The sequence below is a fragment of the Scyliorhinus torazame genome, chromosome 3 (assembly GCF_047496885.1).
Source record: "Scyliorhinus torazame isolate Kashiwa2021f chromosome 3, sScyTor2.1, whole genome shotgun sequence".
Lineage (NCBI taxonomy): Eukaryota > Metazoa > Chordata > Chondrichthyes > Carcharhiniformes > Scyliorhinidae > Scyliorhinus > Scyliorhinus torazame.
This window is the reverse complement of record NC_092709.1, coordinates 212,294,363-212,321,258: the sequence shown is the minus strand read 5'-3', so window position 1 is coordinate 212,321,258 and position 26,896 is coordinate 212,294,363.

The following is a 26,896-nucleotide window of genomic DNA, read 5'->3' as shown; positions in this document are numbered from 1 at the left end:
GGGCCCCCGCACTTCCGGTTCCGAGTCTGCACATGCGCACGGTGGCGGTCTCCAGCGGCCGCGCCAAGCGCTGTGGCGAACTCGGACTGCGGACCAACAGCAAGAAAGAAGGTCCCCCCAATCAGCCCCGTGCCACTTCATCTGACCCGCCCAATTGCTGCCCTGGCCGCCTATAAGGCCCCCTGCCCCCCTCCCGGGTGATGGATCCACCTGCCCCCCCCCCCCCCCCTCCCCCCAGAGCGGCCACGGACTGAATCCGCAGCCGCCGTGCGAGAGTCCCGACCGGTTAGATGTGTTTAGAACCATGCCATCAGGTCCTCGGCTGGCCGGGATCGGAGTATCGCTGGGAGGGCCTCTGGCAACGGCCCCCCAGCTGTGTGGCGTGATTTGCGGGCGAGCGATTCTCTGGGGACTGGAGAATCGCAGGTGCAGTGCCGGGCCTGATTCTCGCGTAAAAGTCGATTCTCCGCCCCTGCGCCAAACGCGATTTCGCCGCGGGGCTGCCGAGAATCCGGACCCTTTTCCTTCAGATAGTTGGTGTAACCTGACAGTCCTCAACTTCAAAATTACTCCATGATCAAACAACGTAAGGGCCAGGATTATCTGTTCTGAAGCCTGAGTGCTCTTGCCAGGTGAGAATCAAGACTGGTCTCCGCTGGTGCTTGAAGCAAGGCCCAGGATGTGAGTCTCTCCCCGTTACCATACAAATTGATGCATGGGGGACAGTCGGCGGATTCCATCGGAATCTAAATATTAGGCCACTCTTTTGAGTGGGTGGCAAAATCGCAAGGTCTGGCATTGGGCCCCTCCCCCCTACAATGCAAATCCTGCCCCCCCCCCCCCCCCCCCCCCCTGCTGACAAGCAGGGGCATCCTCCCCGCCCACTACAGGAACGATGGGTCATTCCTCCACAGCACGCACGCATGATGGCGACCCAACCCTTCCCCATCGACCACCCCATCAATCACCCCCATTAGTCACCCCCATCAGAGACCTTCATCAGAGCCCCCCCCATCAGAGACCCCCATCAGGGGCCCACATCAGTCACCCCTGAAAGCTGAAGAGCAGTCCAGGCAGTACAATGAAAGATCACTGCATTTTCACTTACCCTTCCCGAATATCTACTGCCTCAGATAAAAGCAGTAGCTGTTACAAGTGCCAGAGTCTTCCTTGAAAACCAAGTGCACTTGAAAAGGCTTCAAATCCCTTGACAGCCTTTGCAATGCAAAACTCTCATTCAGTTGCACACAGAAATACATTGTACTAGCCAGTGATTGACAGTTTTATTACTCCAGAGACATGTACTTGATGGATTGTTTATCTATCATTCCCTTCATACTGAATGCATCTCAAGTACCATACTTTGATGTTAACCACAATGTTTATTAACACTCTTGCTATAATTGATGGCTCCTCACCATATCAAAAGGAGCTAAGTGCTTTCTGCTGTGAATAAGAGGAAGTGAAACCGCCGATTTTCATTCTCCCACCAGCGTGGGGCGGGTAGCGCGCTGAGGCCGCCGGCAGGGGACCAGAGCATCGCAATGGGCACCAAACCCATTTTTTAGGGGATGCATCATTCTACTCCTGATCAGGAATCTCAATCGCGGTGTCGGGCAATAGAGAATCTGTCCCAAGATGGTTTTGGGACAAGAAAAGCTTGTTTTGTTTTTGTTATGTAAGCTACAGCACTGTTAGATGAGCTGGAAAAGATCACCTCACAGTAGCATGAATGTGCAAGTAACTGAATCCTTATTAACTTTAAAATTTTTACATTTTGAGTGTGTGCCACCAGTTTTGCTGTGAAATTCATGCTGCTTCTGAGCTGAAATTGAAATTGATAAGGATATTAACTCAATCTCACACATGTGCCTTGCATTATCTGCGTGTGGCATTTCATTGAATCATTTGCAATCAAAAGTGGAGAGCAAAATAATTTTGTGATTTTAGACCAATGGGTATTCTGGCCCCTGCTAATTTGATTGAAATCTTTTGTGGGTCTCTATCAGCTACTTGAAATACGTACATGCAAGCCTCATTCCAGTATAAAAATGATTTCCTGTGTTAATTTTGACCTGGATCGTTAAATTTGTTTCCAATATTTGGAGCTTGTGTCACATAGGCTCTGTCCAAAGTTCCAAGGTCTTGTACGAACTATGTTTAAAATTGTCACTGAGAGTGGGGAGAGATTTGTTTACACAATGGGTTGCTGGCGGTCCCCCACAGGGAATAGATAGAGACCATTGTACCTTTTGCAAAGGAAGTGGTTAAATATTTTAAAAGAAGAAGATGCAGGGCTTTGGGAGGAGCTCGGAGAAGTGAAATTAGTTTTGAATTCAAAGAGCTAGCATAGGCTGCATGAGGAGGACCACTTTGTTCAGTGGCTCTGCCCAGATTTCCCAATGATCCATCCTTTGCTGGATTCCTTTCTTTATTTATCTACTACCCCATATAAGATTACCTCTGTTGCAAGGAGTCAACTTCCATATGTAAACTTCCTCTCAGCTTTACATTCCTACCCCTGCCTTTGGCTCTACATCTACAATGGTGCTATCCAATTTTCTCTCAAACAGTTTAATAATAATAATCTTTATTATTGTCACAAGTAGGCTTACATTAACACTGCAATGAAGTTACGGTAAAAATCCCCAAGTCGCCACATTCTGGCGCCTGTTCGGGTACACAGAGGAAGAATTCAGAATGTCCAAATTACCTAACTTAAACCCACGCAGACACGGGGAGAACGTGCAGAATCTGCAAGTCGGTGACCCAAGCTGGGAATCAAACCTGGGACCCTGGAACTGTGAAGCAACAGTGCTACCCACTGTGCTACTGTGCTGCCCTTGTCAATCAACCAGAATTTCTTCCAATAGTGCGTCTGGAAAGTTCTGGGCTCAACCAAAAACTCTGCCCTTTAGCGTAAAAAAACATCCCTCTCTCTGACTTTGCTCAGCTTGAATCAAACTTCTTGGTAATTCAACAACATGTTGCTGAAAGCTGGATTTCAAACTCCATTTTATATGCATCACAAAGGTGACTTACTTTCACCTCTATTTCACACCTGCCATGCTTTCAATGCCTTTAGCACCAGCAGCTTTGATTACTTAAGCACTCAGCTCATTGATGCCCTGATTTATTTCCTATGTGAACATCATATTATCCAGAATTCAGCTGCCTATGTCCTAACTCCCACATGTCCTGCTAACCAAGCAAGGCCAGGGAGAGAAACTAGGATCCCTTGTGCTTCGCCTGTTTTCGAACCCTTGGGTGTGTCTTTGCAACAGAATGTTTAAGATGCCAGAGAAAAAAGACTGAATGGTTCACAATTGTATCTTTTTTGTGATCAGCAAGTCTGAAGACTGCTGATTGCTGCTTCTCGCTACAATATATTTTCAATATCTAGTATATAACACTAGATTGGGATAATGGGAAAGTAGATAAAAGGACAAGATTGAAGCCAATGGAAAAGACTGTTGAGATTATGTATAGTGTAAATACTGATTCACTCTGAGCCCATTGTACACTCTTGTCCTGGCAATATCATCCCACAAAGCCCACTCACAGTGTCATGACATCTACATCAGCATATCATGGTGCAATCACACAAACACTGATGGACAGGCAGTTGGACCAACCAACACACACATAACATCGCAGCCAATCACCAATGAGAGCATACGCACTATAAAACAGGGAACACCACAGTTCCCGTTCATTCTATCAGGAGATAGCTCAAGAGCTCACAGCGCGCCACTCAGACATAGACCATGTGTTGAGTGCCTCACTAGGATAGTGATAGGGCTGGGTCCACAGGTTAGCAGGAGAAGCACGTACCCAAGCCAGTAGTTAGTTGTTATCATTGATTAGACAATAAAACAGAGTTGTACCATCTACAGCCATGTTGGATCATTTGTGCATCAGAACACCCAACACGACATGATACCAGGAGTGGACGCGAACCAGTGACTGTGAGACCTACCTGCACCCTTTCAGAAATCCGCCATCCTACTCCATGGAAAACATCAGCCTGCCGCAGCTGCTCCGAATCGCTGGTAATCTCGGCGTAAACTGGAAGCTGTTTAAACAGCGCTTCCAACTCTTCCTCGATGCCACAGACAGGGAGAATGCATCGGACACCAGGAAGATCGCCCTCTTCCTCTCCACGGTGGGGCAACACCCCATCCACATCTACAACTCCCTGGCATTCGCGGAAGGCGAGAACAAAACAAAATATAAGACGGGGCTTCTGAAGTTCGATGAACACTTCAGCGTGGAAGTCAATGAGAGCTTTGAGAGGTACCTATTCCAGCAGCGCCTGCATTGTAAGGATGAGCCTTTCCAATCTTACTTAACCTCCGAATCCTCGCGCAGTCCTGTGGCTATGGGGCCACCTCCGACTCCATGACGCCATCTCCTTACTTGAGAAAGGACGTACTGGCGCTGGAGGGTGTGCAGAGGAGATTCACTAGGTTAATCCCAGAGCTGAAGGGGTTGGATTACGAGGAGAGGTTGTGTAGACTGGGACTGTACTCGTTGGAATTTAGAAGGATGAGGGGGGATCTTAGAGAAACATATAAAATTATGAAGGGAATAGATAGGATAGATGCGGGCAGGTTGTTTCCACTGGCGGGTGAAGCAGAACTAGGGGGCATAGCCTCAAAATAAGGGGAAGTAGATTTAGGACTGAGTTTAGGGGGAACTCCTTCACCCAAAGGGTTGTGAATCTATGGAATTCATTGCCCAGTGAAGCAGTAGAGGCTCCTTCATTAAATGTTTTTAAGATAAAGATAGCTAGTTTTTTGAAGAATAAAGGGATTAAGGGTAATGGTGTTCGGGCCGGAAAGTGGAGCTGAGTCCACAAAAGATCAGCCATGATCTCATTGAATGGTGGAGCAGGCTCGAGGGGCCAGATGGCCTGCTCCTGCTTTTAGTTCTTATGTTCTTATGGTACGGGATCAGATAGTTTTTGGGGTCATCTCGGACACTCTACGCCAGCAGCTCCTTAAATTAAAGCGCCTCACCCTAGCGACTGCTATTGAGACCTGCGTCCTCCATGAGAACGCGACCAGCCGGTACTCCCAAATCCAGGCGGCCGAGGCGGAGTGGGTCCAGTCGATCGAGTTCCTCCCGGCTTGCGGCCCGGACGAGGGTGGCAAATTTGCGCGCTTTCCGAGGCCTCCCGCGCTTGTACGCGCCAAAAGAGAGGACGTTGATGCAGAGGAACGTGATGCGCAGGCGCACTCTATGCAGGACCGCACCGCGCATGCGCGGTGGCGCAATGAACGCCATGACGTCACGACGAGTGGCAACTGTGGCTCCGCCCACTTAAAGTGGCAATGTCCGGCCGAAGCACGACAATGCCTTTGATGTGGCAGGATGGGCCACTACGCTGCCTGCTGTCGAGCAGCTCAACCTGCCAACTCCCAACAATTCCGTCAGCCTCGCAGGGGCGTGCGGGCGTTTCAGCCCCCCTACACGGAGTCATATCCAGATAGTATGCAGACCAGCGATACCGAAGACAGGGAGCCCTTCCGCGTTGCAGTAATCCACAAGAACCGGATGTCCCCAAGTCGGAACCACCAGCCGCTGCCAGTGCACAGCATCGATCCGGGCGATGAGTGGTGTGCCACCCTAACGGTCAACCCGAATTCGTCGCCCACCTGAGAGACTTGACTTATGAGCCTGTTAGCACATTGGACTCACTGAACTGTTTTACAGTACTGTTAACGAGTTTTTTTTCTTGTCGTTCTAGAAGTTTTCCCTCGTCGTTTGCTGATTGCATTTGTTCTGTTATTGGTACAACGTTGTTGTTCTGTTGCACCTGACACCTTCCTCTGTATATAGTTTAGCCTCATGTACATGTTGTAAATATTGCACACACGTACTCAGATGCACTCATCGCACATTTCTATTTATTATCATGCAGGCACATATTCTTTGGGAAAGGGGGGGATGTCATGATATCCACATCAGCATACCATGGTGCAATCACACACAGACTGATGGACAGGCAGTTGGACCAACCAGCACACACATAACATCGCAGCCAATCACCAGTGAGAGCACACGCACTATAAAACAGGGAACACCACAGTTCCCGCTCATTCTACCAGGAGATAGCTCAGAGCACAGAGCTCACAGCGCGCCACTCAGACATACAACATGTGCTGAGTGCCTCACACCAAGATAATGATAGGGTTGGGTCCACAGGTTAGCTGGTGAAGCACATACCCAAGCCAGTAGTTAGTTATCGTTGATTAGACAATAAAACAAGTTGTATCATCTACAGCCTTGTTGGATCATTTGTGCACCAGAACACCCAACACGACACACAGTAAACCTACAACAGCAACAAAATAGACAGAGCATCATCCATAATTCCACCCTCTGCAAGATAATTATGGATGACAAGGGCTATCTAGCCTAGATCATCTCATCTATCCCAGAATGACATATAAACATATGTATTCAGGGCAAGGGTAAGCCTTTTGACCCTCATACCTGCAATTTGATAACATCGGCTATATTATACCAGTGACTACAATTCAGTAGTATTCAATTGACCGGAAAGCAATTTGAGAAATGGCGAAAGGAGGCAGAAATGTAGGTTTTGTCTTTCTTTCATTATACCTGCATGGTGTGGGCAGAGTGACTATAGCAATGGTGAAATTGAAGGCCCAATGTTCATTTTCTCAGGATAATTAATCACAGAACAATCAAATGATGTTAGGAAAGTGGCTACAAATAAACCACTGTATTTAAAAATAATTCAAATCTGTTGCTAATCTCCCCCATAATCTCCGCCGACCCCCCCCCCCCCCCTCCAACACCCACTCAAACCCTCCCCAAACCCCTCCTCCAATGCCATCACCCAGCATCCAATGGACTTTGCCTTATCATTTTTCTCAGTTGCTGCCGCTGCTTCTCACCTGAGGATTCGCTAGCGGGGTTTTAAATAAAAAATTGCAATTGCGAAGCTGCAGTCAATGGATGGGAGGCAGGTTCGTGTGATGGACTGGGCGGTGTTCACGACTCTCTGAAGTTTCTTGCGGTCCTGGGCCGAGCCGTTGCCATACCAGGCTGTGATGCAGCCAGGTAGGATGCTTTCTATGGCGCATCTGTAAAAGTTGGTGAGAGTTAAAGTGGGCATGCCGTATTTCCTTAGTTTCCTGAGGAAGTATAGGCGCTGTTGTGCTTTCTTGGTGATAGCGTCGATGTGGGTGGACCAGGACAGGATTTTGGAGATGGGCACGCCTAGGAATTTGAAACTGCTAACCATCTCCACCTCGGTCCCGTTGATGCTGACAGGGGTGTGTACAGTACTTTGCTTCCTGAAGTCAATGACCAGCTCTTTAGTTTTGCTGGCATTGAGGGAGAGATTGTTGTCACTACACCACTCCACTAGGTTCTCTATCTCCCTCCTGTATTCTGACTCGTCGTTATTCGAGATCCAGCCCACTATGTTCGTCAGCAAACTTGTACACGGAGTTGGAACCAAATTTTGCCACGCAGTCATGTGTGTACAGGGAGTATAGTCGGGGGCTCAGTACGTAGCCTTGCGGGGCTCTGGTATTGAGGACTATTGTGGAGGAGGTGTTGTTGTTTATTCTTCCTGATTGTGGTCCGTGTCAGAAACTTCGAATGGGGGTCCTCACAATGCCAGTGAGAATGGGGGTGGTTGGGTTACTTTGGTGCCTGCCTGGTGCGTGGGTGAGTGACTTGACCATTGAGTGGTAGGTGGAGTTTGGCTCTTTGTGTTGGAGGTTTAAGGGTGTTCCCCTTGTCTGCAGGGTGTCCCGGTGTCTAGGGGAGGGTGGGGGCCTTTAACTTCACTTTGAGATAAAAGGCACCCCGATCTCTGAATCCCAACTTTGCTGGTGATCTTTGGCTACACCCCACCCTGCTGGCTGTGCAATTTTCGGCAGCACTTTGAAATTGCACAGAGAACCAAACATAGGGTGAGAGAAGAAGTGGCCATGGGGTGAGAGAGCTGGTGGCCTTGGAGCAAGGGAGAGAGAGTTGAGTGAGGTAAGTGTATGCGAAAAAGAGAGGAGTTGAGTCTGTGGGTGCGTGAGAGTGTGAGAGAGAGAGAGTGTGAGCGTGATCTTCCCAAAAGGGAACAAAGTCCCCTCGTGAGCACGTTTAGCTGTGAGTTTCCGGGCACTCTCTGTGCCGAGAAACACATGGCTATTCAACGCGACTCGCTTTGAATAAGGGGCCTGAACGGGAAACGTGCAGCCGAGGACGCACATAGCCCCGCATTTAACAATGGGGAGCTCCGCTCGACGAAACTCCCCGTTATAGCAAGAGTCCGGACACCATTTTTAAGTGTCATCCCGATCTCCGCGGCCCCCAAATGAATCCACAACCTCCCGCTCCAGCCCGAATGAATATGTGAGGCTCCCCAACTGCACCCCCACCCCCCCCCCCCACCCCGCCCCCAAACACCCATGCTGGGCAACCCTGGCCCGATCACGTGCACGTGCGCGTAAAAAGTGCCAGCTCAGCACCTTGGCAGTGCCAACCTGGCACCTTAGCAGTGCCCTTGCCAGTGCCACTTGGTCACCTTGGCAGTGCCAGAATTGGACCCAGGTGGCACTGTTAGAGTACCCAGGTGGCACGAGCAGTGCCAGGGCCCCACCCTGCACAACGAAAGAGAAAATGCTGGAAAATCTCAGCAGGTCTGGCAGTATCCGTAAGGAGAGAAAAAAGCTTACGTTTCGAGTCCAATAATTCTTTGTCAAAGCACCGCCAAAGGGCATGCAGCTGGGGGCCTCCAATTCCCTTGGAGATCCCCATGAATGCCATTCCATCTGGTCCCCGTTTGTGGGGACCAATACCCTGAGGTCCGCGAGATGAAGGGATTGAATCCCAAAGCCTCAGGTACATTGGGAATCTGTGTATCAGAGTGAGGCTTACTGCCTCGCTCTAATATGCAGATATGTTAAAAAGTGATCCCGCCCATTGTGGGTGGGATTTACCTTGCAACATCTCATGAGATTGCGTTGAATCTCGCGAGGCGTTGCGAGCCGTGTAGATCCTGGGGGCAAGGTCTCCAGGCTGTCAACAGCCATGCTGCGCTGCATGGCCAGAGGATCGCATCCTGTGTGCGTGAGAGAGAGTGTGTGAGAGTGTCTGATATGAGGATCTAGCTCTCCAGCAGCACTACTAATATTAAACAAATTTGAGAGCATGAGAAACAGCATCACTTCTTCAATGAAAAATAACAAAAGGAAGTTAAGACTTAAGTACCTAGTTGAATAAGAGAACTTTTTAATTTTGAATGTATACTTACACAAAATAGAAAATACTTCTAATTATGTGTTTTTGTATGTTTTTATTTATTGCCCAAACACAATCAATATTTTTATGGTTTAGCTCTTCAGCATATTAGGAATGTTTCCAGGGGTTACGACAGTATTCTTGGGAGGTCAAAAGGGTTCATGGCCAAAAAGGTTTGTGAAACGTTATGATAGATAATGGGGAGAGCCTCCACAGAAATCCAACCCCGAATCTTTATAAGAACCACAAGCTTGTTCCTTGTTTTGAGTTTTTCTTTCAAACTACTCTTTCGAAGCAGGTTGTGAATGGACATTTCTCATAATATGTTTCCTCATGATGAGGCGTTGCCCAATGAATGAGGAAATCATAGGATCATAGAATCTACGGCACGGAAACAGGCCCTTTGTACTTGCCAACCAAAAAGCCCATCTAAGCTAACCCTATTTGCCTTTATTCCAAGACCTGTAACTTTGCTGACATGATTGTTGTGTCACATTATATCAAATGCCTTTTGGAAGTGTATGTACATCACATCAACAACTATGCCCTTATTAACTCTCTGTTATCTCTTCACAAAACTCCTGTAAGTTAGTTAAACGTGATTTTCCCTTGGGGCAGCATGGTGGTGCAGTGGGTTAGCCCTGTTGCCTCACGGCGCCGACGTCCCAGGTTCGATCCCGGCTCTGGGTCACTGTCCGTGTGGAGTTTGCACATTCTCCCAGTGTTTGCGTGGGTTTCGGCCCCACAATCCAAAGATGTGCAGGCTAGGTGGATTGATCACGCTAAAATTGCCCCATAATTGGAAAAAACACTTTTTAAAAAAAGAAACAACATGATTTTCCCTTAAGAAATTCATGCTGGCTTTCCTTGATTACACCGCATTTGTCCATGTAATGAAATGAGGCTGTAAATTTCCCCAAAGTGTTTGCTCAGGCACAAAAATCAGTTGAAGTTCGCAGGCTGCATCGCCAACTTTTCTCGTCGTATTGAACAGCACTCTGCAATTTCAAAGGGAAATCAAAATTCATATAGTCAGCTGGAAGAGCGGGGCCTAAGAAAGCACCGCCAGGAATCCCGAGATGGGGCGCCTTTTTTAAAGGGCGCCCTGATCTCCAATTTAAATACAAAACACATTGCTCCATACTGCTCCCACACCCGCTCTGCACTACGGATGCTGAAAGCCCCGCATGGACATGGGGAATCCACCGCCCTCCATGGACAATGAGACACCCCACAAACACAGGGAACCCCCATTCACATGGAGAAGGACAACTCCTCCCACCCACCCCCATGGATAAGGGGAATCCTCACGAGGGAGCTCCTCAGCGGGCTCTCTGGCAGTGCCACCTGGGGATATTGTCAAGGGACAGTGCTAGAGTGCAAGGGGGCAATGCCCAGACATGTCCCTCCCCACCTGGGCACTATACATTTTCATTTTTGAAAACCACTGGTGATTTCCCCCGGTGTGACGTCATGTCGATTGGGTGGGAAAATACAACGAGGCTGGCCATTACTTCATAACGCCCGTTAATGAGATGATCATGCATACAAATCAGGCTCGCACCCTTCCTGGGTGTGAACCTGATCACGTCATCAAAGAGGGGCTGGGAAGATCACAAATTGTAATCCTGCCATCAGGATTCCCTTTTCGATTTTTCATGAGATTGAGCGGCTATTATGGGAATTGCTCCTGTGGCGAATTCAGCCGCTAAACCATGGCCAGCTTATGTGATGAAGTTTACTCCTATTTATAGTATTACTGGAGCAGGGCTTCACAATGTCATGGCAGGAGAACCTTCTGCACAAAATAACTGTCCTCATGGTTACACTGAAATTGATACATTTAATGATATTTATTATTTTTTGAATCTCAGATTCAATAAGCAAATAAGGAGACCACTCAACACATTTTGACTGCGCCAACTCTTTGAAAGATCTCTCCAATTTCCTTTTCCTACTGTATTGCAAATGTTTCCTTTTCTTATGTACGTCTAGTTCCCTTTGAAAGTTATGATTGGATCTGCTTCCACCACCTTTTCAGGTATCATATTCCAGATCATAATCAACCCTGCCACTGGTACTATTCTGGTAAATCTCTTCTGCACCCTCTCCAAGTCCTTAACATCTTTGCTAAATTGTACACTTGTAAAATATGCGCACTGGGAAGAAGCAAGCTTTCCACAATAAGAGTGAAAAGTCATTCATTCATTTTCAGTCCCGAGCGGCCACATCAAACACCACCCTACACCTACGTGTCTTGGTGTCATTTTGGACTACACATTGACATTCAAGCAACTCCTCCAGCGAGTCTCAGTTAAACTGAAGACACACAACAATCTCATCAGCAAACTAACAGGAAACTCTTGGGGAGCCTACTCTGGGGCCAAAACTCTCTGGCCGTTGGGATTCTCTGGGCTGGATTCTTCAGCCCCACCCACCGCAAGATCGCCACGGACGGGACCATATAAAGGTCAGTTGACCTCAGGCGGGAATTTTTTGTCAGTGGGTGGGCGTGGCTGAAGAATCCCGCCCTCTTTCCTTGCAGGCAGTGCACCCCCACGTGGGGTGGCTTCAATGGGAAACCCCACTGACAAGCAGTGGAAGCAGAGAATCATGCTGCCAGCGAACAGCATGCTACCGAGAAACATGCGGCTGGGGTACTGGAGAATCCAGCACCAGGACTTTAAGAACCTCCTCTTTGGCTCTCTTCTACTCAGCAACTGAGTACTGCGCTTCTGTCTGGATGAACTCTGTGCATTACAACCTGGTAGATGTCCAGCTGAGTGAGACCATGAGGAACGTTTCAGGAGTGCTACTTGTTTCAAATTTGCTACCTGTGCTCTGCAACATTACGTCATCACAAATCCATCGTGTAGCTAACACAGCATCATTGCGTGAAAGATTGCACAAAAATCCAGATCTGCCACCAGTAGAGGACATCACCCACCCAGCAAATACCTCATCTCAAGACGGTACATGTGGATCAACCTGCCCAAGCTAGGCAGTTCTGCTGTTGACCGTTGGAAGGACCTGTGGCACAACACCAACCAGACAGCCCAAAATCAGCACTTGGTTGAAATTCCAGGCTTCGATCTCCCGCGCGGCGAATGGGTCAAACTGAATAGGTTTCACACTGGATTCGGACACTTTTGGCTCACTTCTTTGCAACTGTGGTGAAGTTCAAAACATGGTGCATATAATGGACAAGTGCCCCAATCTGTGCCGCAATGGCAGTTTCACTGCCCTATGAGGCTGATGAGGAGGCTGCCAACTGGCTGAAGAATTTCAAATTTGACATCTGGCTGTTCATCAGTGTATAAGATAGTAGCAGTCCCGAGCAGTCAATTTAATGGTTTCCAGGATACTTTCAATTGTCAGAGTAAGATGCCTGGTGCTTCCTCTGATGAACAGAGGTGATATGAAATAATAACTTCGACCTAGGTGTTGCTGCTGCTGCTCATGTAATATGAGCACTTTATTACAGCATTAAGAGCCTCACTGTTACATTTTTGAACAAATGATAGATAACTTGCTAGAGCAAGAACAAAGCTGGCATGTTTCAGAAGTGAAACCTTTCGCACCGTTTCTATTCGCCAGTGTGTTTTAGTTTAAAAAGTGTTTAAAAAGCATTTGAATAGTTTCATTTTGATTACATTAAAATAGTTCAATCTTACTTCAAGATTCTGTAAGTACACCATATAGTGAACTGTATTAGGTCCAACATTACCAATCAAATTAATTTTTTAGATGCTGAGATAGCTTTTATTTCAAGTCCCAATGTAGGAATATTTAATAGATACAAGCTAATTGAGTTCACTAGGAACTTCAACCTACTATCACTACCATCATGATCCATCACCCTAAAACTGAACTCTCATGGTTCAATCCCCACTGTTGCCATTTCACCTTCCACTCAACCTGCATGACCATCCCTGGTGTGTTACCACATCCATCCACGGGCTCTCTTTTGCCTCTCTATAATTTCATGCATTAACTTGAAGATAGCTTTACAATACATATCAACAATATCCAGCTGTGCTTCTCCACCTCCTTCTTTTGATCCTCATTGTCACTATGTTGTCAGACTGCCTACCCAACAGCAAGTTACAGGCTGTCATCCTGTTTGGGCCCCACTAGAAATCTTAGCTCCTACTTTAGCTCACCACTATCTTCTCAAAGGCAATTAGGGATGGGTAGTAAACGTTGGCCTAACCTGCAAAGCCCACATCCTTTGAATGACTAAAACAAAACCTGGTTCCATCTAACTCCACAAATGCATATTCAAACTCCGCTTGACCACGTGGAACCTCAGCGTCCTGCTCACTCCTGTGCTGAGTTGCAAATATTATACCTAGTTCTTCAGCATGATTTCCTACTTTCACCTCTAAAACATGCCTATCTGTGTCCCACCTCATCTCATTGCCTTTTAAACTTTCCTACATATCTTTATCACTTTGGCCATAACTAATCTGATTGAACCTGTTCCACTACTGGAGCTAAATTTGGTTCAGTATGTCATGTGAAAATCAATTTCTTTGCATTAGGTATGATGCTATTTAAAGATTATTTAATTGTTGGATGAAGAATATATTCCGTTTAACTGAATTATTTGTAAAATGTACAGCATTTAGATATGCACTGTGTTTAAAAACATTGCAGAAAGCATAATAACATTCACTTACCCGAGGAATTTCCTCAGTGCTTCTTCCATTCTGCCACTGCAAGGTAGCTGAAAACCCCATGCTTCTAACTATATACCAGCGCCATCAATAAGATCATCAACTTCCTTCTGCATAACATTACCGATTCTGCCCATGTTTTAGTTTATTTACTGCTGAAACGCCCAACCACACCGTTGTTACCTCCAGGCATGACTATTCCTGGCTGACTTCCCATCTTGCACCCTCTACCAACTTGATCACATTGAAATTTCAACTGTTCATACCCTAACTTGCACCAAGTCCTTTTCACCCACCATCACTATGCTTGTTGAGTTACATTAACTCTTGGGTGAACCCTTGGTTGATGAGAAAGGAACAACAGACAAATTCTTGGATAGTCAGACCTGTCATCAAATGTTTGTAACAGTCAATTTGCAATTATGCCTTTTTTTAAGCAATAACATGCCAAAGAATTTTGAATACTTACAATTTTAAGAGGGCGCATCAATGGATATTGATTGCAGCATTTCATCTATTTGGTGCAAGTCGACAAATGGGAATAGTTAATATTTTATATATTGATTCAGGCCAATATTATACTAAATAATACAAATCGGACGGTCTGCATCTGGGTGGGACCGGAACCAATGTTCTCGGGGGGGTGTTTGCTAGTGCAGTTGGGGAGGGTTTAAACTAATGTGCCAGGGGGATGGGAACCGATGTAGGAAGTCAGTGGGGACAGAAACAAAAGGCAGGAAGGGAGAGTGTGTAAAGCATGACCAGAGAAAGCAGGGCAGAGAGCAAGGAAGGTCTACATTAAACTGCATTTATTTCAATGCAAGGGGCCTGACGGGCAAAGCGGATGAACTCAGGGCATGGACGGGCACATGGGACTGGGATATTATAGCTATGACTGAAACATGGCTAAGGGAGGGGCAGGACTGGCAGCTCAATGTTCCGGGCTACAGATGCTATAGAAAGGATAGAACAGGAGGTAAGAGAGGAGGGGGAGTGGCGTTTTTGATTAGGGAGAACATCACGGCAGTACTTAGAGGGGATATATCCGAGGGTTCGCCCACTGAGTCTATATGGGTGGAACTGAAAAATAAGAAGGGAGAGATCACCTTGGTAGGACTGTACTACAGGCCCCCAAATAGTCAGCGCGAAATTGAGGAGCAAATATGTAAGGAGATTACAGATAGCTGCAAGAATAATAGGGTGGTAGTAGTAGGGGACTTTAACTTTCCCAACATTGACTGGGGCAGCCATAGCATTAGGGGCTTGGATGGAGGGAAATTTGTTGAGTGTATTCAGGAGGAATTTCTCATTCAGTATGTGGATGGACCGACTAGAGAGGGGGCAAAACTTGACCTCGTCTTGGGAAATAAGGAAGGGCAAGTGATAGAAGTGCTAGTGAGGGATCACTTTGGGACAAGTGACCATAATTCCATTAGTTTTAAGATAGCTATGGAGAATGATAGGTCTGGCCCAAGAGTTAAAATTCTTAATTGGGGCAAGGCCAATTTTGATGGTATCAGACAGGAACTTGCAGAGGTAGATTGGGGGAGACTATTGGCAGACAAAGGGACGGCTGGTAAATGGGAGGCTTTTAAAAATGTGTTAACCAGGGTGCAGGGTAAGCACATTCCCTTTAGAGTGAAGGGCAAGGCTGGTAGAAGTAGGGAACCCTGGATGACTCGAGATATTGAGACTCTGGTCAAAAAGAAGAAGGAGGCATATGACGTACATAAGCAACTGGGATCAAGTAGATCCCTTGAAGAGTATAGAGATTGTCGAAATAGAGTTAAGAGGGAAATCAGGAGGGCAAAAAGGGGACATGAAATTGCATTGGCAAATAATGCAAGGGAGAATCCAAAGAGATTCTACAGATACATAAAGGGGAAAAGAGTAACTAGGGACAGAGTAGGGCCTCTTAAGGATCAACAAGGGCATCTATGTGCAGAGCCACAAGAGTTGGGTGAGATCCTGAATGAATATTTCTCATAGGTATTCACGGTGGAGAAAGGCATGGATGTTAGGAAACTAAGGGAAATAAATAGTGATGTCTTGAGAAGTGTGCATATTACAGAGGAGGAGGCGCTGGAAGTCTTAAAGCGCATCAAGGTAGATAAATCCCCGGGACCTGATGAAATGTATCCCAGGATGTTGTGGGAGGCTAGGGAGGAAATTGCGGGTCCCCTAACCGAGATATTTGAATCATCTGCAGCCACAGGTGAGGTGCCTGAAGATTGGAGAGTGGCGAATGTTGTGCCCTTGTTTAAGAAGGGCAGCAGGGAAAAGCCTGGGAACTACAGACCGGTGAGCCTAACGTCTGTAGTAGGTAAGTTGCTAGAAGGTATTCTGAGAGACAGGATCTACAAGCATTTAGAGAGGCAAGGACTGATTCGGGGCAGTCGCTTTGTGCGTGGAAAATCATGTCTCACAAATTTGATTGAGTTTTTTGAGGGAGTGACCAAGAAGGTAGATGAGGGTAGTGCAGTAGACGTTGTCTACATGGACTTTAGCAAAGCCTTTGACAAGGTACCGCATGGTAGGTTGTTGCAGAAGGTTAAAGCTCACGGGATCCAGGGTGAGGTTGCCAATTGGATTCAAAATTGGCTGGACGACAGAAGGCAGAGGGTGGTGGTAGAGGGTTGTTTTTCAAACTGGAGGCCTGTGACCAGTGGTGTGCCTCAGGGATCGGTGCTGGGTCCACTGTTATTTGTGATTTATATTAATGATTTGGATGAGAATTTAGGAGGCATGGTTAGTAAGTTTGCAGATGACACCAAGATTGGTGGCATAGTGGATAGTGAAGAAGGTTATCTAGGATTGCAACGGGATCTTGATCAATTAGGCCAGTGGGCCGACGAATGGCAGATGGAGTTTAATTTAGATAAATGTGAGGTGATGCATTTTGGCAGATCGAATCAGGCCAGGACCTACTCAGTTAATGGTATGGCGTTGAGTTATAGAACAAAGAGATCTAGGAGTACAGGTTCATAGCTCCTTGAAGGTGGAGTCTCAGGTGGACAGGGTGGTGAAGAAGGCATTCGGCATGCTTGGTTTCATTGGTCAGAACATTGAATATAGGAGTTGGGACGTCTTGTTGAAGTTGTACAAGACATTGGTACGGCCACACTTGGAATACTGTGTGCAGTTCTGGTCACCCTATTATAGAAAGGATATTATTAAACTAGAAAGAGTGCAGAAAAGATTTACTAGGATGTTGCCGGGACTTGATGGTTTGAGTTATAAGGAGAGGCTGGATAGACTGGGACTTTTTTCCCTGGAGCGTAGGAGGCTTAGGGGTGATCTTATAGAGGTCTATAAAATAATGAGGGGCATAGATAAGGTAGATAGTCAACATCTTTTCCCAAAGGTAGGGGAGTCTAAAACTAGAGGGCATAGGTTTAAGGTGAGAGGGGAGAGATTCAGAAGGGCCCAGAGGGGCAAATTCTTCACTCAGAGGGTAGTGAGTGTCTGGAATGGGCTGCCAGAGGTAGTAGTAGAAGCGGGTACAATTGTGTCTTTTAAAAAGCATTTAGATGGTTACATGGGTAAGATGGGTATAGAGGGTTATGGGCCAAGTGCGGGCAACTGGGACTAGCTTAATGGTAAAAAACTGGGCGGCATGGACTGGTTGGGCCGAAGGACCTGTTTCCATGCTGTAAACTTCTATGATTCTATGATAATACATAATTATCTCTTAATTTACTTGCCTTGACTATTCAGTGAAATGTTGAAGATTAGCTCATAGTGCAAGTCCATTTAGAATAGCTATGTAGTATGCTGGAAATTCATTTGTGATTTGTGATCAGATGAATAATTAAACAGCAGAGGCAGTTTGCTAATAGAGCATTGGAGCAAGATCAACCAGCTGTGGCATCGACTGAGGACAGCAGCAAGTCAGAGGGTTGGTGGGAGGAGGCGACTTAATAATGTAACCCCGCTGTTTAAGAAGGGAGGGAGGCAGAAGATGGGAAATTATAGGCCGGTTAGTCTGACTTCGGTCATTGATAAGATTTTAGAATCCATTATTAAAGGTGAGATTGCGGAGTACTTGGAAGTGCATGATAAAATAGGACTGAGTCAGCATGGCTTTGTCAAGGGGCGGTCATGTCTGACAAATCTGTTAGAGTTCTTTGAAGAGGAAACAAGGAAGTTAGACAAAGGAGAATTAGTGGATGTGATTTATTTAGATTTCCAGAAGGCCTTTGACAAGGTGCCGCATAGGAGACTGTTAAATAAGTTAAGAGCCCATGGTGTTAAGGGTAAGATCCTTGCATGGATGGAGAATTGGCTGACTGGCAGAAGGCAGAGAGTGGGGATAAAGGGGTCTTTTTCAGGATGGCAGCCGGTGACTAGTGGTGTACCTCAGGGGTCGGTGTTGGGACCACAATTTTTCACAATATACATTAACGATCTGGAAGAAGGCACTGTTGCTATGTTTGCAGGTGGTAAAAAGATATGCAGAGGAACAAGAAGTATAGAGGAAGCGGGGGGCTGCAGAAGGACTTGGACAGGATGGGAGAGTGGGCAAAGAAGTGGCAAATGGAATACGATGTGGAAAAGTGTGAGGTTATGTACTTTGGAAGGAGGAATGGAGGCATAGACTATTTTCTGAATGGGGAAATGCTTAGGAATTCAGAAGCACAAAGGGACTTAGGAGTCCTTGTTCAAGATTCTCTTAAGGTTAACGTGCAGGTTCAGTCGGCAGTTAGGAAGGGAAATGCGATGTTAGCATTCATGTCGAGAGGGCTCGAATACAAGAGCAGGGATGTACTTCTGAGGATGTATAATTCTCTGGTCAGGCCTCATTTGGAGTATTCTGAGCAGTTTTGGGCCCCGTATCGAAGGAAGGATATGCTGACCTTGGAAAGGTTCAGAGGAGGTTCACAAGAATGGTCCCTGGAATGAAGAGCTTGTCATATGAGGAACGGTTGAGGACTGTGGGTTTGTGCATGTTGGAGTTTAGAAGTATGAGGGGGGATCTTATTGAAACTTACAGGATACTGAGAGGCCTGGATAGAATGGAGGTGGTGAGGATGTTTCCGCTAGTGGGAAAAGCTTGAACCAGAGGGCACAACCTCAGACTAAAGGGACAATCCTATATAACAGAGATGAAGAAACATTTCTTCAGCCAGAGGGTGGTGAATCGGTGGAACACTTTGCTGCAGAAGGCTGTGGAGACCAAATTACTGAATGTCTTTAAGACAGAGATAGGTAGGTTCCTAATTAATAAGAGGATCAGGGGTTATGGGGAGAAGGCAGGAGAATGGGGATGAGAAAAATATCAACCATGATTGAATGGCAGAGCAGACTCGATGGGCTGAATGGTCTAATTCTGCTCCTATGTCTTATGGTCTTAATGCAGGGGTGGTGGGTGCATGATTGTGTGTTTGGCAGTGATTCACAGGTGTTGGATTCTTTTACCAACCAATTTGAGACAGCCTCCAGCCTTCTCTAGAAGTCTAAAACAACTGTTTGGGCCTGATTTACAATAATAATGGACTGAACCCTAGTTTCTGGATCACTGTAGGGTGCACTAAATATTATGCAGTGCAACATACTTCTGGTATTCGATGAGCATGCTATATTAGATCGTCAGTGTAATTTTACACCTCAAAACATGGGCACGGAGTAAACAAATTTCTAGGTTGCCTGTGTTTCACACTGAAAGAGGTTGAAAAGCTGCCCAATGCTGCAGGGCTTTGAAAGGATATTTTAAATGAAGCTGACAGTAAAATTTATACATAATGAACTCCCTGTATGTGTTAGAGTGTCAGTGCGAAATGTATATAAAAGTGTCATATCTTTATGCATATCCTGTGTTAACATCCACTTCTATGTAATTAGGCCTTTTAAGGAGCAATTGAATGGCTATTTCTTAAATTCATCAAAATTGTTTGGCCTAGATTTTAGGGAGCACTGTAGCTCCCCCGCACCCCGCACCCTGACTAAAATGTCAGCCAGGAGTATGAAACCATTTTATGCTGGGAGCAGAATTAATTAGCTCAAAGTGAAACTTTCTACTCCATCTGGGGAGGAGGTCCTGCCTCAGAGAGCAGCCAACCAATCTGAGTGGCTGGCAGCTCTGTAGTCCCAGCAGAACCAGGTATAAATGGTGGTCACAATTGGGGCCACAGCTAGAACCTGAAGAAGAAAAGGTGGGGGATTTTCCTGTCCTGTTTTCTTCGGACAGGATTGGCAAAGGGAGCAGAAAATGGGCGTAAATAAGTGAGACAATTTTCCCCACCCCTTTGCCAGTGACATAATCGGAACCCCAACATTCAATGTCAGGATCTCCATTAAAATAAATTTACTATTTTCATCAGGCCTCGGCGCCTGGGTAGTAACCTGGTTCTGCCCCCTGGAACTGCCCCAGTGGGTGGGCTTCTATTTTTAACTTTTTTTTACAAAGAACACCCCAAGGTTTTAAAAATTAAGCTGTTGGTGGGCTGGGCTCAATCAGAGCACACACCAGCCACGTTACATTGTGGGACTTGCCCCTTCAAATTATTACACGTATCAGCTGAATGATATTGTGGAGAAAGCTATCTTTTTCCTGCCTGCTGCGACACTCTGCCAGAAAATTGGAAAATGCCTCTCAGAGTTATGAAGCAGGACTGAAGGTACGTCTGGGGTTTTGACGGGGCCTGGCTGGCATATCCCATCGGGGAGAATAATAAGGGTGGGGCCAGGTTTGAGAAGCTGGTTAGAAAGATTAAAGGGGGGGGGGTGTTATGACCTTGGAGAAGGGGGAGATGGAGAATGCTTCCAATAAACACAAAAGACCCCCAAAAGAGGTTCCCCTCCAATCTTACCTGACACCGGAGCACTGGAGGTGGAACAAGACACTTAAGTGACCATTACAGCACAGGCAAACAAAACATAAACCAAATCAGTAATTAGGCTAATGGGGAAGCTGATATAAATGATTACAATGGCGAAGGGAATTCAGAAAACCCCCCAGGATATTTAGATGAGAAAATGTTCCCCATGCAGCAAACACATTGGTGTCAAGACCTTCAGCAGTTGCTGTAATCGAGTAGAGCCATGCTTGAAAAGACAAAGCTAAAAAGCAGGGCAGCCAATTCTGTGAAACTATAAACATTGTATTATAAATGATTAATTGCATTCCAGATCTGATGTGGTGTTGTATTGATGTGCTTAAACTCTGTCGACCAATATACCATGGGCTGAATTCTCCGCCTCCTGCTGCCGGCAGCGAGAATTGTGCTCAGGCGGAGAATAGCGTGCAATGGAAAAATCACGATTTGCACCCAGCGCTGATTCCGACACCATGCTCCAATGGTGGCGTTAGTGAAGTTCACACCCCGCACCAGTGGGTCCATGCAAAACCATAATTTGTATGGATTTAAATCTCAGTAGCAGGTTGGACCCTGCATACTCCATCCCTCAATGATGCTCCACCCCTCTCAGGCGAAGGTCACGCAGGTGCGAATTGGTGCAAGTATTTACAAGCGCGGCCTGGGTGCTGTTGCTTTTGTGGGGGGGGGGGGGGGGGAGTGAGGAGGTAAAAATAAACTCTCAAAAACTAACAAAACTTATCGTGCTTGGTGGGGAGTGGCTGTCTGGGCCGGAACAGTAGCAGGGAACGACTTGGTGTCAAGATTTTGGACTCGGTGTGCCCCCCTTGGGATCGGGCCACCGTTGCTGCAGTATGTGATTTAAACACACCCCACTGGTGCTATTTACAGGCTCCTGGCTGTTTACATTGCTGACTGCTCACTGTCTCCTGTAAATGTTCAGAGAGCCTCTAGTGATGAGAAAATCTACCTCAGCCGCTCCTCTGGAAACCCTCATACGCCAGCGCTTTCATCAATGGAATGGGCATGGTTAAGCTCAATCAATAGCCCACCAAGTGCTGCCACTCCTCAGTGCACTCCTTAGAAGTACAGCCCCACTGCAGAGGAAGCAGGGGCTTAGCAGAGCAACCAAAGGACACCTGCACTGTGGCCTTTGGAACCAAGAACAACAAAGAACAAAGAAATGTACAGCACAGGAACAGGCCCTTCGGCCCTCCAAGCCCGTGCCGACCATGCTGACCGACTAAACTACAATCTTCTACACTTCCTGGGTCCGTATCCTTCTATTCCCATCCTATTCATATATTTGTCAAGATGCCCCTTAAATGTCCCTATCGTCCCTGCTTCCACTGCCTCCTCCGGTAGTGAGTTCCAGGCACCCACTACCCTCTGCGTAAAAAACTTGCCTCGTACATCTACTCTAAACCTTGCCCCTCTCACCTTAAACCTATGCCCCCTAGTAATTGACCCCTCTACCCTGGGGAAAAGCCTCTGACTATCCACTCTGTCTGTGCCCCTCATAATTTTGTATACCTCTATCAGGTCTCCCCTCAAGCTCCTTCGTTCCAGTGAGAACAAACCGAGTTTATTCAACCGCTCCTCATAGCTAATGCCCTCCATACCAGGCAACATTCTGGTAAATCTTTTCTGCACCCTCCCTAAAGCCTCCACATCCTTCTGGTAGTGTGACGACCAGAATTGAACACTATACTCCAAGTGTGGCCTAACTAAGGTTCTATACAGCTGCAACATGACTTGCCAATTCTTATACTCAATGCCCCGGCCAATGAAGGCAAGCATGCCGTATGCCTCCTTGACTACCTTCTCCACCTGTGTTGCCCCTTTCAATGACCTGTGGACCTGTACTCCTAGATCTCTTTGACTTTCAATACTCTTGAGGGTTCTACCATTCACTGTATATTCCCTACCTGCATTAGACCTTCCAAAATGCATTACCTCACATTTGTCCGGATTAAACTCCATCTGCCATCTCTCCGCCCAAGTCTCCAGACAATCTAAATCCTGCTGTATCCTCCGACAGTCCTCATCGCTATCCGCAATTCCACCAACCTTTGTGTCGTCTGCAAACTTACTAATCAGACCAGTTACATTTTCCTCCAAATCATTTATATATACTACAAAGAGCAAAGGTCCCAGCACTGATCCCTGTGGAACACCACTGGTCACAGCCCTCCAATTAGAAAAGCATCCCTCCATTGCTACTCTCTGCCTTCTATGGCCTAGCCAGTTCTGTATCCACCTTGCCAGCTCACCCCTGATCCCGTGTGACTTCACCTTTTGTACTAGTCTACCATGAGGGACCTTGTCAAAGGCCTTACTGAAGTCCATATAGACAACATCTACTGCCCTACCTGCATCAATCATCTTAGTGACCTCCTCGAAAAACTCTATCAAGTTAGTGAGACACGACCTCCCCTTCACAAAACCGTGCTGCCTCTCACTAATACGTCCATTTGCTTCCAAATGGGAGTAGATCCTGTCTCGAAGAATTCTCTCCAGTAATTTCCCTACCACTGAAGTAAGGCTCACCGGCCTGTAGTTCCCGGGATTATCCTTGCTACCCTTCTTAAACAGAGGAACAACATTGGCTATTCTCCAGTCCTCCGGGACATCCCCTGAAGACAGCGAGGATCCAAAGATTTCTGTCAAGGCCTCAGCAATTTCCTCTCCAGCCTCCTTCAGTATTCTGGGGTAGATCCCATCAGGCCCTGGGGACTTATCTACCTTAATATTTTTTAAGACACCCAACACCTCGTCTTTTTGGATCACAATGTGACCCAGGCTATCTACACACCCTGCTCCAGACTCAACATCTACCAATTCCTTCTCTTTGGTGAATACTGATGCAAAGTATTCATTTAGTACCTCGCCCATTTCCTCTGGCTCCACACATAGATTCCCTTGCCTATCCTTCAGTGGGCCAACCCTTTCCCTGGCTACCCTCTTGCTTTTTATGTACGTGTAAAAAGCCTTGGGATTTTCCTTAACCCTATTTGCCAATGACTTTTCGCGACCCCTTCTAGCCCTCCTGACTCCTTGCTTAAGTTCCTTCCTACTTTCCTTATATTCCACGCAGGCTTCGTCTGTTCCCAACCTTTTAGCCCTGACAAATGCCTCCTTTTTCTTTTTGACGAGGCCTACAATATCACTCGTCATCCAAGGTTCCCGAAAATTGCCATATTTATCTTTCTTCCTCACAGGAACATGCCGGTCCTGTATTCCTTTCAACTGCCACTTGAAAGCCTCCCACATGTCAGATGTTGATTTGCCCTCAAACATCCGCCCCCAATCTATGTTCTTTAGTTCCCGCCTAATATTGTTATAATTAGCCTTCCCCCAATTTAGCACATTCATCCTCGGACCACTCTTATCCTTGTCCACCAGTACTTTAAAACTTACTGAATGGTGGTCACTATTACCGAAATGCTCCCCTACTGAAACATCTACCACCTGGCTGGGCTCATTCCCCAATACCAAGTCCAGCACCGCCCCTTCCCTAGTTGGACTGTCTACATATTGTTTTAAGAAGCCCTCCTGGATGCTCCTTACAAACTCCGCCCCGTCTAAGCCCCTGGCACTAAGTGAGTCCCAGTCAATATTGGGGAAGTTGAAGTCTCCCATCACCACAACCCTGTTGTTTTTACTCTTTTCCAAAATCTGTCTACCTATCTGCTCCTCTATCTCCCGCTGGCTGTTGGGAGGCCTGTAGTATACCCACAACATTGTGACTGCACCCTTCTTATTCCTGATCTCTACCCATATAGCCTCACTGCCCTCTGAGGTGTCCTCTCGCAGTACAGCTGTGATATTCTCCCGAACAAGTAGCGCAACTCCGCCTCCCCTTTTACATCCCCCTCTATCCCGCCTGAAACATCTAAATCCTGGAACGTTTAGCTGCCAATCCTGCCCTTCCCTCAACCAGGTCTCTGCAATGGCAACAACATCATAGTTCCAAGTACTAATCCAAGCTCGAAGTTCATCTGCCTTACCCGTAATGCTCCTTGCATTAAAACATATGCACTTCAGGCCACCAGACCCGCTGTGTTCAGCAACTTCTCCCTGTCTGCTCTGCCTCAGAGCCCCACTGTCCCTATTCCCTAGTTCTCCCTCAATGCTCTCACCTTCTGACCTATTGCTCCCGTGCCCACCCCCCTGCCATACTAGTTTAAACCCTCCCGTGTGACACTAGCAAACCTCGCGGCCAGGATATTTATGCCTCTCCGGTTTAGATGCAACCCGTCCTTCTTATACAGGTCACACCTGCCCCGGAAGAGCTCCCAGTGGTCCAGATAATGGAAACCCTCCCTCCTACACCAGCTGTTTAGCCACGTGTTTAACTGCTCTATCTTCCTATTTCTCGCCTCACTGGCACGTGGCACAGGGAGTAATCCCGAGATTACAACCCTCGAGGTCCTGTCTTTTCACTTTCTGCCTAGCTCCCTGAACTCCTGCTGCAGGACCTCATGCCACTTCCTGCCTATGTCGTTAGTACCAATATGTACAACGACCTCTGCCTGTTTGCCCTCCCCCTTCAGGATGCCCTCTATCCGTTCGGAGACATCCTGGACCCTGGCACCAGGGAGGCAACATACCATCCTGGAGTCTCTTTCACTTCCACAGAAGCGCCTAATTGTGCCCCTGACTATAGAGTCCCCTATTACTATTACTCTTCTGCGCTTTGACCCTCCCTTCTGAACATCAGAGCCAGCCGTGGTGCCACTGCTCTGGCTGCTGCTGTTTTCCCCTGATAGGCTATCCCCCCCGACAGTATCCAAAGGGGTATATCTGTTCGAGAGGGGGAGAACCACAGGGGATTCCTGCACTGACTGCCTGCCTTTTCTGGTGGTCACCCATTTCTCTGCCTGCACCTTGGGTGTGACCACATTTACATAACGGCGATCTATGACGCTTTCCACCACCTGCATGCTCCTAAGTGCATCCAATTGCTGCTCCAACCGAACCTTGCGGTCTGTGAGGAGCTCCAGTTGGGTGCACTTTCTGCAGATGAAGCCATCCGGGACGCTGGAAGCCTCCCGGACCTGCCACATCTCACAGTCAGAGCACAGCACCCCTCTAACTGACATTGCGTCAATTAATTAAAATTAAAATTTGTCTTTTTTTAAAATATTTTTAAAAAAATTTCAAAGTTACTGTCAACTATCTGTTTCCTAGCACTAGATTTCTAATAGAAATGCGATAGCTAACTATAGTACTCTCCGATCTCTGGCTTAGATATCCCTCTAAATTATAATTAAGTTATTATGTTTAATTAGTTAGCAAATACTCAAATTTTTTTAAAATTTAGTGTAGAATCCCAACCAGCCACTCTGGCCACAGCTTTTCTGTGATGTCACTTCAGTTTCCCCCCGACACACACAATTTGAAAAAAGGTATAAAAGTAAAAATGAGTAAAAAAATCACTTACTTACCTTCTTACCTTCTGAGTGTCTTAGATGTTCTCAGGTTCTCTCGCTGACAGAGACTGCTCCTCCACCTCCGAACCTTGACCTGCACAATGCTAATAATATAATAATAATATAATATGGCACTTACCTCACACCAATGGGTCTTATTATTAGGTTAGAGGAGGAGGGTGGGTGGGAGACACTACACGTGTAGTGTCTCGGGTTTCCTCTCCACCAGAATTTATTGGTTGGGGGGTGGGGGTAAGTACTCACCTCCCAGAAGGCCCCTGCGCACCGCTGCCGCCGAAATCCAAAGGGCTGCTCCTGTAAAGGTAAGGCTTTTTAAAGTAAGTACTCACCTCCCAGAAGGCCCCTGCGCACCGCTGCCGCCGAAATCCTCGAGGACAGAGGCCTAACCAGTGACACCCACCCCTCAGAATCACCAGCTGTCTCCTCATGGTGATGCTGGCAGCACTGACTGTCGCTGCCACCTCCTCCTAGGTGCAGCGCCTTCAGGGTAAGAACATAGAATATTACAGCGCAGAACAGGCCCTTCGGCCCTCGATGTTGCGCCGACCTGTGAAACCACTCTAAACCCATCTACACTATTCCCTTATCATCCATATGTTTATCCAATGACCATTTGAATGCCCTTAGTGTTGGCGAGTTCACTACTGTTGCAAGCAGGGCATTC